General features: G+C 34.1%; 1 pseudogene; it reads right to left on the reverse strand.

Annotated features, from left to right (window-relative positions):
- Window positions 1-8,013: 8,013 nt before the first annotated feature.
- On the reverse strand, window positions 8,014-12,703 carry LOC131855258 (uncharacterized; annotated as a pseudogene).
- Between the last annotated feature and the right edge of the window lie 2,116 nt (window positions 12,704-14,819).

Below are 14,819 nucleotides of genomic sequence, written 5' to 3' on the forward strand. Positions count from 1 at the left end.
GCGTTAAGCAGCGGATCGTTACTTGTGATTGTACGCAGGGTCGCACTCTGGCGACTGGCAGACTGCCCTGTACGACAAAATTTACGTAGGGTGGGCGTTCCTCGCAGTCCCGCCCCTCCGTGCTTGCCTCCTCGCACGCAATGCAAACTTGCGTCGGACCTTATGCCCAATTTACACTAAGGCCGAGTGGGGAGGGAAGTGTGAGGTTGGCACATCACTAATGTCAGTGTTTGACGTTGATCTGTCAGGTCGATGTCATGTTAGGACCAAACTCTAATCTAGTATATTTTAACAACCCGCGCTGCGTATTTATGCAGGTAAGGTTCTGAGAGTCCCCACACAGGATCAGTTGATTATATGCCATGAAAAGATCACACCATCCTCGTCGCCACGGTGTTTCTAGAGAGAGGCACTCCATTCGAAAGATATCGCGTATTGAATTTCCTCAAAAAAGGTTTTTATTTGGTTACTTATAGGGTAATAATGTCTGTCACCGTCAGTGTCGGTTTTATAACTATTTACAACGTTTATATGCACGCGCCTCGTTGAGATTCACACGATTATTATTTTGTATATGTTTTATATAGATATCCCTCTTTTTACGGGGGCAATACGTTCAATATTATTATTGTAATTAGAAAGAAAGAATATATATTCAGTGCTTTTCAACAATATTACGACAATTATAATGACGATGCGTGTAAATAAAAATATATATGAAATTAAATCTGTGCCCGCGATGGTATATGATTTAGTTTCCGTCTTCTCATCTTTCAAGTATACTATATTATCTATGATCTCATCGCGGCCTTGCTTCGCGCCCGCGCCGGTGGCCCAACTAATTTTTTTATTATTATTAATATTTTACGGCTCTGGATACAAGTCCTCTCGTGTTAGTGTTGGCAACCTCGGCATAGATTAAAACTGTAGATATGCAAAAAAATAATCTGTAAATATCAAATTAAAAAAAAACAATAAATCTGCAGCTTTATCTTTTTATTATTTAATGATGGTAATAAATAGAATACATTGTAGAGAGGAAATTAAAAACAAGAAAAATCATGTGATTATCAGAGTTTTAAATCAATTAAATATCAAAAATCATAAAGATACATTATCATTACATAGTATAAAACAAAGTATTTTGAAGCGATTTTTTTTTATAGAGTGATTCAAGAGGGAGATTTTTAGGTATAATACATTGTCATGTACACCCGTGCGAAGCCGAGGCGAGTGGCTAGTGTTAAATAAAATTAGTAATATTTATAAACTAGTATTGTAACACTTCAGGAAATGTGACCAGTTATTTTTGAGGAAACTTATTTATAACAGCTTAAAAAGGTCCATCGATAACAATAATATAGTAGCTGATCATCAGCAAAATGTTAGAGTTGTAGTATCACTAGCTTCCAAAAAACAGCAATATTCATAATATTAATACTAGATTTAAAGATAAACTTGCTGTCACCAAGTATCGGTTAGAAAAAGTCAATAGGTCTTTTATGGGAATAGGTATGAAAATTTACAAGAAGATATCAAAGGATATATTGTAATTACCTTTAAATAAATTCAAAACATCTGTTAAATCATATTCACTGAGCAAGGCCTATTACTCACTAAACGATTACTTGAATGACGAGCGTGCATGGCAATAGTTGTTCATGCACAGGATTTTCATTTAATGTTAGACATAGACACCTATATAAATATATAAATTGTAAATAAACTGGCTTTAAAAAAAAATAAAATTCAATTGAGTTTCTTGCCAGTTCTTCTCAATTGGATCTATATACTGAACTGGACGGTAGGGACAAAAATATAATGTAAAAACTTGACGTTCATAAGCGACTAAAATATTCTACATGAATAAATGATTTTTAAATTTGAATATGAGTTACTATCTCTTTATTCTTGAAATCTTACATATTATGATTAAATTTTTTAAATGATCACTTGTCACATTGAACTGACAATTTTAAATTTCTGTCTTTGTGTGCAAGGTGCCTTTGTATTTCTACAGCCTCGGTGGTCTAGTGGTTTAGCACACCGCTTTACTATCCAATAGTCGTGGGTTCGATTCCTCGCACGGACAAAAATTTGTATTCATGAATATGATTGTTTGTATCGGTCTGAGTGTTTTCTATGTATAATATGTATTCATTTAAAAAAAAATGTATCCATGTATTTACAATCATTCTACCGTAGCAGTACTGTGCCGCAAACGTAGAAGCTTTCTGATCAAAGTCGATAACAGTGGAAACAACGCAGCAAAAGCATATATTTTATAAGACCAATCTTTGAGATTTTTTCTCTGCTACAAAGGTTAATCAATCATGTAACGAGAACTGTCAATATGATGTCAAAGATCTAAAAAATGAAATACCTAAATATCAGCCCCAAAGGATTTGTAATTGCTGAGAAAAATTAAAGTATCCGAGGTCAATATTTGCAATGCGTTTAAACTGCAGAGTTGGCTACACTGCGTTAGTGTAGTCACTAGTCAGAACTTCAGTCTGTACTCGGTAGTCTGCTGCGAGTGACGTATTCTGTGCTCCGAGAGTTCGTACTGTATAATTCAATAACTCGTCTTTCGTGTGTCGTGTACATATTGTGTCTCGCGACATGTCACCGCGCGCGCCAGGTAAGTGAACCAACAATATAACATTTTCAAGCAGAGTATATTAGTTACTACGGTTTTAATATGGTCTTTAACGTGTTAAGAATGACAATTGTAAGTAGCTTTGACGTGGTCTGGTGTTTTGAGTAGTCATACTCACTAAAATGTCCAGACTTGTGGCGGCATGGTAGGCCGGTTCATTGGGCTCCCTAAAATATGGTCGAGCGCAGTGATGGCTGGCTCATCCGTCACACTCGTGAACGGGTGCTGCTTGTAGGGACTGGTCTGCTCTAATCACTATGACTGATTTCCTCTTATTAATTGTTTAACCAGTTGGTTATATATTCAATATTTTTTCTATTTGAGTATTTAATTGAATTAGTGCTAATTGGTGGTTTGTATTCACACACTTAAACTTAAAAATGTAAAGTAATAATAAAATTATTTAAAAGAGCAACACGCAAGTTTCTTGCTCATTCTTCTTGTGATGAGAGAACTTTCCGAATGAGCGGTAGATTAAAAATGTAATGAGTATTCAAAAGTGCTTCAGTGTAAGTTTATTTGAATAAATGATTTTCTATTCTATTCTTCTATTCGACACAAGAAACGTTATAGTTTGAGATTTTTTTGATAAGTGTAACGAATTCGAACTCTTCACGAATCAAATAATCTTTATAAAAATCCTATATTTTTCTGATGGGTACAATTGATTACTTTTGGTGTGATCCGACTACATAATTGTTGTCTATTTGATAATTGTTTGCGAGTTTTTCTATATTCTATTCTATATGGTACTTTAGTGTCTTCTTTATCTGTCATATTGTGTCATGTTTTACTTGTAAAATATTGTTATTATAAATAAAGCTATAAATATGATGATACAAGTAATTATAAATGAGATATGAGATAAATGAATGTTTACATATTATTATAATTTTGTGTTAGTGCTGTTGTGTATTTGTGGAGTCGTCATTGCTTGGTGTAATCGATTCTAAGTTTTGGTTTAATGTGTTGTCATTATCCGGCAAAGTTACTAATTTAGTAATAGGACACTGAGTGATGTTGTTGCTACATTTAAGGGTAACAACCCTTACGTACCCGTCACTTCCAGGGTGAACGTTTTGTAGGCGGCCTAGACCCACTTACTTGGTGGCATATTCTCTTTCTTGACAAGAACCATATCATTTACTTTCAGGTTTTGGGATGGTCGCCTCCATTTAGACCTGACTTGAAGCTGTTGTAGGTAATCTGATGACCATTTCTTTCAGAAATCTTTGTTCATATTTTGAACGAGTTGCCAGCGTTTTGTTAATGTAACGCAGTGAGGGTCAGTTTGTGGCCTTGATAACAATGAACTTCCAAAGGTTTTAATTATTAATAGTTTCTTATGGACTGTATATATTTTATATTATAATTTAAAAAAAAAAACATATATTTTTGTAAAAGACATATATTTCAAATTGACAGTAAAAATGGAACAAAACATAAAATATTTAAAATGTATATGTAAAAAAATATAATAAAAGTCTAAAAAGGTGCATCGTGCACATGCTCCTCTTTTAGCAAAAAGGGACTAGCTGAGTACGCAGTGCAGACAACTGGTGCAACAGTAAGATCTGAGGTCGTCTTTAAGTACAATATTCTTAGCTCTACATATGCACCCACAAAACTGGTGCTGTTATTACAGAAATCAGCATTACTTTAATGAGATCTCGAACAGAAGCTAACAGCAACGCCTCAGAATCATGTGCAGCTCCTCGCAGCGCCATCCCACTTCCAGTTAAGTTGCCAGCAGCTGAGTATGTTGCTTGCGTGTTGTCGTAGACACGTTTGGCGAAAAACCAGTATGAGGGCTTCCCATCAAAGAATGAAAAACGCCCATCTCCAGATTTTGTCTTCAGTTTATTATCGTTTGATATTGAAGCAATTGTCTGTGTTGATAATGCTCTGTCACGTCTTATCAACAGAACACGAAATTTACTTAATTATAGTTGAACTACAAACAAGCCTCGCCGACCTTTTATTAACTAAATCATTAGTTATATTATGTTCTTTTAGGATAGGACGAAGATAATATTGAGAATTCGTGGCAGGTATAGTATAGATGCTATTATGTATCTGTAAAGGTGCCGAAGATGCCGCAGAACGATTTATTATATTAATAGCTATTTCGATTTCGCTACAAGAGAAATTTATTTTAACGTTTTGCGGTTGCACATCTACTTCTACTGCAGTTATAGCTACATCTAAAACTGTGTCAAACCATTTTCGTACCTCCCTGTCAGAACTATAATTGTTAGAGCGTCGGCTAATACGTACGCTAACTATTTCCTCTAAAGCGGCGATCTGTGCTTGCTTGCGAAGTTCCAAGGCAGCGCGCTCCTGTTCCATAACGAGACGCTCGCGTTCCAAAATAGTGCGTTCCAACATTGCAAGTTTTTGCGCATCTGCTTCTATTGCTATTTTTAAAGTTTGCCTCCTTATGGTACCTTCTAACTTGAAACGGAACTAGCGGTGTCGCTGACGATTTCAGCGATGTTACATGTTAGCGATTGCAGTCGCTGTGGGGATGTTAGGGCTTCCATGTTGAATGGTGGGAATCCGGCCCTGTTCCACATCAGACGTATTAGATTTTTGTGTTTTTACCATGGTTCTTTGTTGGCGAGAGGACCAATATTTTAAATTATAATTTTAGTTTTAAGAGAAACTACGGTCGCTGATTGTAAAAGACGTATATTTCAAATTGACAATAAAAATGGAACAAAACATAAAATATTTAAAATGTATATATAAAAAAATATAATAAAAGTCTAAAAAGGTGCGTCGTGCACAAAAGGTGACCTGACGTCAACTAATCGTCTTCTGGACCTTCTGTTAACTCACAAAGCGGCCTTGGTTGAGGCACGCTTCTATTTGATAAAGAAGAGTTGTAAACTCCTCATACGTCAGCTGTTGCTCACCTATCACTCTTTTTAAATGATATTTTAGGCTTTATTATATATGCGTAGCGGAGACAAGTGAAATGTACACGGGTTCGTAACGCACTGCTTTAATATTATATATAACAACGAGATGGCGGGCGCAGCCACACAGGTGTACCAACATACATAGCAGGCTTCGAACGAGACCTTCCGAGATCCCTCCCGCGCTCGGCCAGGCGGGCGCATTAAAATGCCACTGGACGTTCATGTGATTGGTATTATTGAAAAAGTCAGTATTTTTTTTTATTATTAATAATGGGTTTGCGCTTGGTGTTACCTCATCTGATGGTAAATGATGGTAAGACCTAGGATGTAGCGCGCTGGTTGATAAGAAGATTTGTGAAACGTTATGACTCAATAGTACAATTCCCGTGTTCGTCTAGATAATGATTTAAACTAACTATTAGCTACTGGCGCTACACGCCCTGTCTGCTTAAAATGACGTATGACACTTTCAAAGTCATTTCAAAGTCATAAGATGTGTGAGATTTAGTTTCGTGAGATCCAGCCGACGATATTGTATACAATACGTGTTAAGGAGCTGTACGTATTGAATAAATCTATTGGAAGTGAATTATTATTAATTATATTATTACATAAAGTTGCATGCACATTAATCTTTTTTTGTTCGATAGTGGGAGGTTGATAAATATTATTGAAATTACGTAGCCATTCCCACTACAGAATATAGTTTGATAAACGATCAAATGATAAACCTCTTGTTGCGCAATCAGCTGAATTATCTTCTGAACGTACATGATGCCAGCGTGATGCTGGGATCACCTCAAGAATTTGCTTAATTCTGTTGACTACGAAAGGCTTCCATTTTGATATACCTCCGTGCAGCCAACCCAACACAACCATGGAGTCAGTCCATGCCTGAATTGTGATATTTTGATTTGGTACTGATTCTAGGACCTTTTGTAATAATTGACTCAGGAAATAAAAATAGAAATAATCTTTATTCAAATAAAAGTGATTCGTACGAAAAAAAGTATTAGGACAATATTTGTAGAGAATTGTATGATCTACAACTTTTGTCTAACCTATTTTGACGCTAATCTGAAACGGAAAATCGGTTTCAGAGAAAATGATAAGAACCTGAATTCTTGACCTTTGACCTTGGATAAAATAAATTGCAGCAGTAGGCTCGATGGGTATTTTAGTAATTTCATTTGTAATGGTTTATTTAATGTCTATTTTGACTGGACCAATAGGGGCTTTTTTATTGCTTCTATCTTCTCAGGACAGGTATGAACACGATTTTTACTTATAACGAACCCTAGATATGTTACAGAGTCTTCAAAAACTGTACATATTTCTTTTTGTTATTATAAATCCATATTTTTCCAATCTTTCACAAACTTTAGTAATGTCTGTATGTGTGACTCGTCATCCCTGTCTGTAATAATTAAATCGTCGGGGTGTTTTTACCCCTACTGTCGGTATATCTGCGAAAAGTTGTTCCAGTTGTCTTTGAAAAATTCCAGGACTCGACGCTAACCCGTAGATCAGTCTATTGTACATAAATAGTCCCTTATCTGTATTAACTATAGTATATATATTTTTTTTATTCGTGTAGCTCAAACTGTACGCTTGCGATAAATCTAATCCCATCAAAAACATAAATGTGAAATGATAGCCGAGTTTAATATTATGATATATGCCTTGATTGTTGACTTCTACGAGAAAAGAGGTGAGATCTAAATGGGTGCCAAGTTCAATAGTCTGTCCTGAAATGTATTTATAACAATATAAAATATCATTTCTTCTTATAACTTAGGATAATATACTGTAGCCTAAGGTCTAACTTGGCCAGTTCCCATATACCAATTATTACTTTCGATTGCTAGTTACTACTAATATTAAAATAGGAACCGACAAGTAACATGTTTAGAACTTGCGAAGGTTACAGTATATTTCGACTACTCCGACTTTTATCAGTTTCTTCTCATATCTTCTAAAACCGCAAATATCCGCAGCTGATTTTTTTGTATCTTGCTAATGAATAGTTAGACTATGAATTAAAATAAAAAGTAGCGGGTGGGAGACGTGGGTAACAGTCATAACATTCAAAGAATCTTTTTTTGTGAACAATTTGGCAACGTTCAGTTTTAAGTACTTTCTCAAATATCTCAAAATTAAATGAAAATTTTAAAGCTGTTTTGTAAAGTACATAAAATTACCTTCCTAAAAATGTAACACACTGCATATCTGCTCTTAATATTTTTTTCACAATATTGTTTTGAAACATGAACACCCAAAGTCTTGAGTTTGGTTTCTCTAACTCAAGAAATTCTATTCTAACTATTTAATATTCGGAATATTATAACTTAACTATTTGAGTATGTATTTATATCAAAGTATCACCCAGATTATTATATTCGTAAAAACCATTTATGGTATGCTTTCGTTCTACCATTTTCCATAGTGCGCCGGTGAGCGCGCCACCCCTTGCCTACTGTCACCTGGTCTGCTCCTGCTCCTGCTCCTGGTACAGTCTTCTATCAAGGCCGCGATCGACACAGCAATCTTGTATGCTCGCTCCAACGTGATCGTGTCATCCTCAGTAAATAACCTCTGCCTGATATCCATGCCATCATTGATTAATCCGCACACGAATTGATCTCTTAGATTTTCTCTTAAACCATCCGCCGAAAATCCGCATTGTATGCTAATTTTTTTTAATTCCGCCACAAAATTAGACATGGTTTCTGCTGACTTTTGTATACGCTGTTTAAATTTAAATCTTTCCGCTAACATACTGGGTTTATGATTGTCATACGAGTGTCCTTCATGAGTATCACTAACGCCCGAGACTAATATTCAATCCTAATCCATTTTTAGCAATCTAAGATTGAAATATCAATCAATTTTTGTAAAACGCGATGTCGAATGATCACGATCGAATGCCAAAATAATAGAGTTGTCATATTGGGACGCAGATTGGAAACCGATCTGGAGATAGGAGTCAGTCTAAGGTTGGTAGCGATTGAGTCTTGGATTGTGGATACGTTATTAATTTCGGGCGTAAGTCAGCATAACTTTTATTTGCGGGTTTCGTCGGCGTACACAGGTTAACCATAAGGTCATACGCCTCACTTCCGATAACTGTTATTAAGGTAGCCACTTGTAGTTCCGTTTTCACAGCGTTCGCTACAAAATATTGTTCTAGCCGGTCGACACACCTACGTTTCCCATTTGTCTTTGTCTAGGTCGAAAGGTCCGATTTTGCCCACAGACACTTTTGCCCACAGATACTTTTCCTATAAAACACTATTACGACCTTTAAGTACACGCTCATAGGCACTTTATTACTCGTCGCCACTGTAGAATATGTACTGATATCAGTTATTTGAGGAGCACAAGAAAATACGTCCGTTCACTATATAACATTTAATTCGAGAGAGCGCAACCTACCCTACAACAATTGTATTCGTGATATCTGCCGATATTATGATATGCTGACATATCGTGCTATGATAAGTTTATTGATTTTTGTAATTCACCTTTTAACTGTAACCATTCATATTGTATATTTGTTGATCACACTTGATCCCACTCTGTTATACCGGGTGACCATGTTATTTGAAAAATAAGTTTTGCTCTAATTGTGAGTGGTGACAACCAGCCGAGTGGATCAAATAACTTCGATATCTCGGATAATAACTGTCTTTTTGTGATAGAGTGTGAAGTCTGAGATCCTGCTATAAAATTGGAATAGATATATTTCATTTTGGCGGAAAATCGTATCTGATAGTAATTGATTATTACAGTACATAAGTATAAACCTAATACCTCTAACTAACGTATTTTGTCCACCCGAAACCTTTATATAAAGTTTCCATTACTGTATCACTCATACTCATAATCCTGATTGAGGGCGATAGAATGAATGCACTGTTTAGGATATATAAATAGATAAAAAAAGATGGTGATCGTTGTGGGAGTATCACAGTTGCTCTTAGAGATGTTGCATGGAAATGAAAATGAACCTTATGCGACTCGATGTCGATTAGGTTGGTTGGCTTATACACGGCTGTTTTGGTCGCACTCACTCGCGTTTTAATGGTCACTCATTCCACTCATTCCATCTCATTCATGCAAATTAAATAGTTTAGTTGAGCAGTCATTCGATATAGATGCAATAGGAAATTCAACCTTAAAGCGTGGGCGTGTTATATGTGTAGATGTGTGAGCACACATCACATATCTGTGTAATACAGAAATAACCGTTTTTTACTAGATGCATATGAATAGTCGTAGAACACAGTATACGAGTGCGATCTTCATAAAACCAACTCCAGTTTCATCATTTTTGACAACAATATTGTCATTACATATCTAGTATAAATATATATCTATAACTCAAAGGTGACTGACTGACATAGTGATCTATCAACGCACAGCCCAAACCACTGGACGGATCGGGCTGAAATTTGGCATGCAGGTAGATGTTATGACGTAGGCATCCGCTAAGAAAGGATTTTGATTAATTCTATCCCCAAGAGGATAAAATAGGGGATGAAAGTTTGTATGAAACTTTGTCAATTTTAAACCGATTGGGCTGAGACTTTGCATGCTACTATGACGTAGGCATCCTCTAAGAAAGGATTTTGATAAATTCCACTCCTAAGGGTATAAATTAACGCGAGCGAAGCCGCGTGAAAAAGTTAGTTTAGTATAAAACAAAATTGCTGTCCTTGTCTGTCCGTCCCTATGTATGCTTAAATCGTTATAACTACGCAACGATACGATTTTGAAGTGTTTTTTTTAAATAGATAGATTGATTCAAGAGGAAGGTTTATACATATAAAACATGTACACCCGGGCGAAGCCGGGGCGAGTAGCTAGTATTAAATAAAACACTTCACATTCTTATCCAGGCATTACACCAAACACCAACAATCAAGATTTCTATGAATGACCACATTACACAGGTCATCATTATAGTTTTCTAGAATATCCAACTCTCTTCTATCTTTCTCAATCTCAATCATGCCTGTCCGCGTATCATAATTGTATCTCAACGATTATAATAAAGCTAGTAGTACTATACTTTGAATATCTTAATACCTCTTTAATAATAAACTAATTAATATACCAAAACATCATTAGTAAAATCATAAAATATTTTTTGTTGTCTACAAATAACTAAATAGTAAGTCACATGAACATCTTTTGACAATACCATCCAATTTATCTTTTCTCCTCTAATTTCGCCATATCACATTTTACACTTAATTCTCTCCCACTTGTACATACCTATACACCTACAACAAAGAGTGCTATGCACTCTCTTCTTTCCATTTTACCATAATAATATTTGAAATATAAATTTTACTATCCAAATTTCATAATTGTAGATCACACTACTTGTAACAATCCATGTGCTAAATTCAGGACGAGTTCATTATTATACAACATCTTCCTGTACATTTATATTATATTTCAATAATATATTCTCTTTTTTTTTCAATCTTATTTACACGTGTAATTGCATAAAACTGTCAAACATTCAAAGACCTTTGTTGCGTGTATTTCATAAATCAAATAAATATAAAAATAAAAAATAAATATAAATAATCAAATAAATCGGTGAATTTGAATTTGAATGAGGTAAATAGTGTGTTGCTGCATTTCTTGCACTCATACCCATAACCATAGGTCAACCGTTGCGAAAAAAAATATGTCAGTATGTCTCCTTGTTTCTCATTTGATTCCACTACAAATTTAACAAAGAATCTCTCAACTTTGTAGAGTATACTGACGTTCTAAAAACGACACCAGGTAATGAAATTCAATGGTGTACTTAATTACAGATCCTTACAGCAAAACTTCAATTTGTTAGCTTGTGTAGTACACAAGGCCAGACAATATATTAATATTAAGACTAGTCTATTTCCGTTACTGTCATAATCTATGTCTTATTATTTTTATATTATTATGGGGAAAAGCGGCCAATATTAAAATATATTATTAATATTAAAAAATCGTGACATTCCTGCAAATTTACTGTATGGAGAGTCATAGCTCATCAAGAGAGAAATTAAAAGAAAACAAACAAGTGCATAAATACTCTCACTGTTGCCTCTCAACCTATACAACAACTCTCAAAAAATATTAACTTATTTCCAAAAACATTCATTCATATTAGATTCAAAGACAAGTTAAGTTTGTTGCCCAAGTATTGTTTAGGAAATCAACAGGTTCTTATATGTACAATAAATAATACTATTGAGAGCCAACAACATACATTTCTGGCTTTACCAAAAGCCTTTCATTAGGGTCAAAAGACAACTTTATAGATTACAAAACTAAACTGTGTAAGCAGTATAAAATACGTTAAATAGTTTTTGCGTGAAGGAGTAACAAACATCCAACCATACTCACAAACTCACGCGTTTGTGGCTGCCTTTTAAGTTTTTCAAAGAATTCTCCGCGATGTTTATGATATACATTTGCATGTGTTCAAACCAGTTTTTACAACATTTATTCCACTCCGAATTGCGTCAATAGCTTCTTCGGGTGAGCTGAAACGGTGACCACGAAGACTTTGCTTCGTTTTGAGCAACGTAAAAAAATCGTTAGGGCTTAAGTCAGGCCGTACGGCGGATGGCCTAAAATTTCGACATGTTTACAAGCTCAAAAACATCTTTGTTTGGCAGGCGGTGTGCGGTGTGCGAACTTGTATTGTCATGGTGCAGTATCGTACGACGTCTTGAATTGTTTTTTCGAAATTCGATGATGACTTGTGGCAAACAAACAGTGGTATACCAGTCAGCGGTAACCGTCTTGCGAGTTTCTAGTACAATAGTGGCGACCTGACCACCCTTTGCCACAAACGAGGCAACCAGTTTTTTTTTAAGTGCTCCGTGAGCGTATGACTTTAGTCAGTTTTGGCTCATTCTGGAGGACCCAGACAGTTGACTGCCGCTTAGAATCTGGATCGTAAGCCTATATCCAAGACTCTTTACCCACTAACCATATCAGAAACCTGCTTTGACTCTCCTCGGTTGAAACGCTGCAGAGTTTTACGACACCAACCAAAAAACAGCCCGTATTTCCACTGCTTCTTCAGCAGCTTTGTCAGCAAGCATATCATACCACTTTACATTATTCAATTCCTATGTGAGTGTGTACGGCCAGTGGCACTCAATGAGGAAATAGCCATTATTATTGCTAAAAGTTGCATATAGATGGCGTGATTGGTATCGATGGAATTCTTCATAGTTTTGCAAACGTTTTAAAAAACAAAACTGTGTTTTCAAAATAGTTTAATCCATTTTTAAAAAAATATATATACATGTTAAAATGAAATAATGCGTTTAGAAAAGTAATTTTCATATATTTACTCATTTTGTTATTTTCCAGTACTTAATTACACTTTAATCAGTGCTAATACGGGGCTCAATGTTTTCAAAATGCTTTCATAGATGGCATTGTTGTCATTTGTATCGGCCTAATTAAATGTCTTTTTTATATTTTCCAATAATAAGCACTTAATATATTATTATTGTAAATTAAACATATAAAAAAAGTTTAAGTAAATTAAAAATAGCCGAACAAGCAAATAATACTATTTCCAATAATACTTATGTATGAAGTGTTGTCATATTAAAAATAAATACATGTATTATCGATTTTTTTGAATAATCGATAACAGGATTTTATTACAACGCATTATTCTATGATGCTTTTAATGAGTCGTTGTGAACAGTAAATTTTCATTATTTTGTATTAAGTATAGCAGTATTCCGTTTCAAAGAACGGAATATAGTAGTACATTATTAGTGTCGTTGGTTATTTACATTTGTACTGAAAAATCGATTACATAATAATTTAAAATATCGAGTACGAATCGTAGCTGTCTTCGAATACTGGCAACTGGTAAGATTAAAATAGTTTAAAAAAAGAGAGAAATCGACCCTAACTCGAATACCATAAAGTTTATTTTCCTTTCTCATTAATATCATAGCAGTTTGTTTTTAACTTGCGTATGACTCTGTGGTATGATGTTTAACGTGTATTGTTATTGTACGGTGCATACATTTCAAAAATTATATTTTAATGTAGGTACAAACATTTCTTTCATACATTTCATACATGTCAAAAATTATCTTTTAATGTAGGTACATACATTTCTTTCATACATTTCATACATGTCAAAAATATCTTTTAATGTAGGTACATACATTTATTTCATACATTTCATACATTTCAAAAATGAACTTTTTATGTAGGTACATACATTGTTTTCATACATCTCATACATTTCAAAAATTATATTTTAATGTACATACATTTCTTTCATACATTTCATACATTTCAAAAATGAACTTTTTATGTAGGTACATACATTTCTTTCATACATCTCATACATTTCAATAATTATATTTTAATGTAGGTACATACATTACTTTCATACATTTCAAAAATTATATTTTAATGTAGGTACATACATTTCTTTCATACATTTCATACATGTCAAAAATTATCTTTTAATGTAGGTACATACATTTCTTTCATACATTTCATACATTTCAAAAATGAACTTTTTATGTAGGTACATACATTGTTTTCATACATCTCATACATTTCAAAAATTATATTTTAATGTAGGTACATACATTTCTTTCATACATTTCATACATTTCAAAAATGAACTTTTTATGTAGGTACATACATTTCTTTCATACATTTCATACATGTCAAAAATTATCTTTTAATGTAGGTCCTTACATTTCATACATTTCAAAAATTTCATACAATACATTTCTTTCATACATTTCAAAAATTATCTTTTAATGTAGGTGCATACATTTCACAGATTTCAAAAATTTCATACAATACGTTTCTTTCATGCATTTCAAAAAGTATTTTTTAATGTAGGTACATAACACCCCATGTCAGACCCCTTATATTTGGAAGAAACTTAAAAATAATGCCAAAAATATTAGATGAATATATTTTTAATACGAATATTGTTTTATTTTTGTTCATCAACTTTATCCCTCACTAACAATACTAGTAGTAGTACATAACCTGGTTTATACCGCTAAAGATATTGAAAGATATACGAGTAATTCAGAATGTTATCAAGTTCAAAATAAGCACACATTACTTGCTTAGATAACAGAGTAATATTACTAGTAATAAAAACATTTGTAATACCCATATGTATACTACGTATGTATAGTAAGTACTTACGCTGCGGCGCC

The sequence above is a fragment of the Achroia grisella genome, unplaced genomic scaffold (genome assembly GCF_030625045.1).
Source record: "Achroia grisella isolate CSIRO2021 unplaced genomic scaffold, CSIRO_AGI_Agris_v1 utg1360, whole genome shotgun sequence".
NCBI classification, from domain to species: Eukaryota; Metazoa; Arthropoda; class Insecta; order Lepidoptera; family Pyralidae; genus Achroia; species Achroia grisella.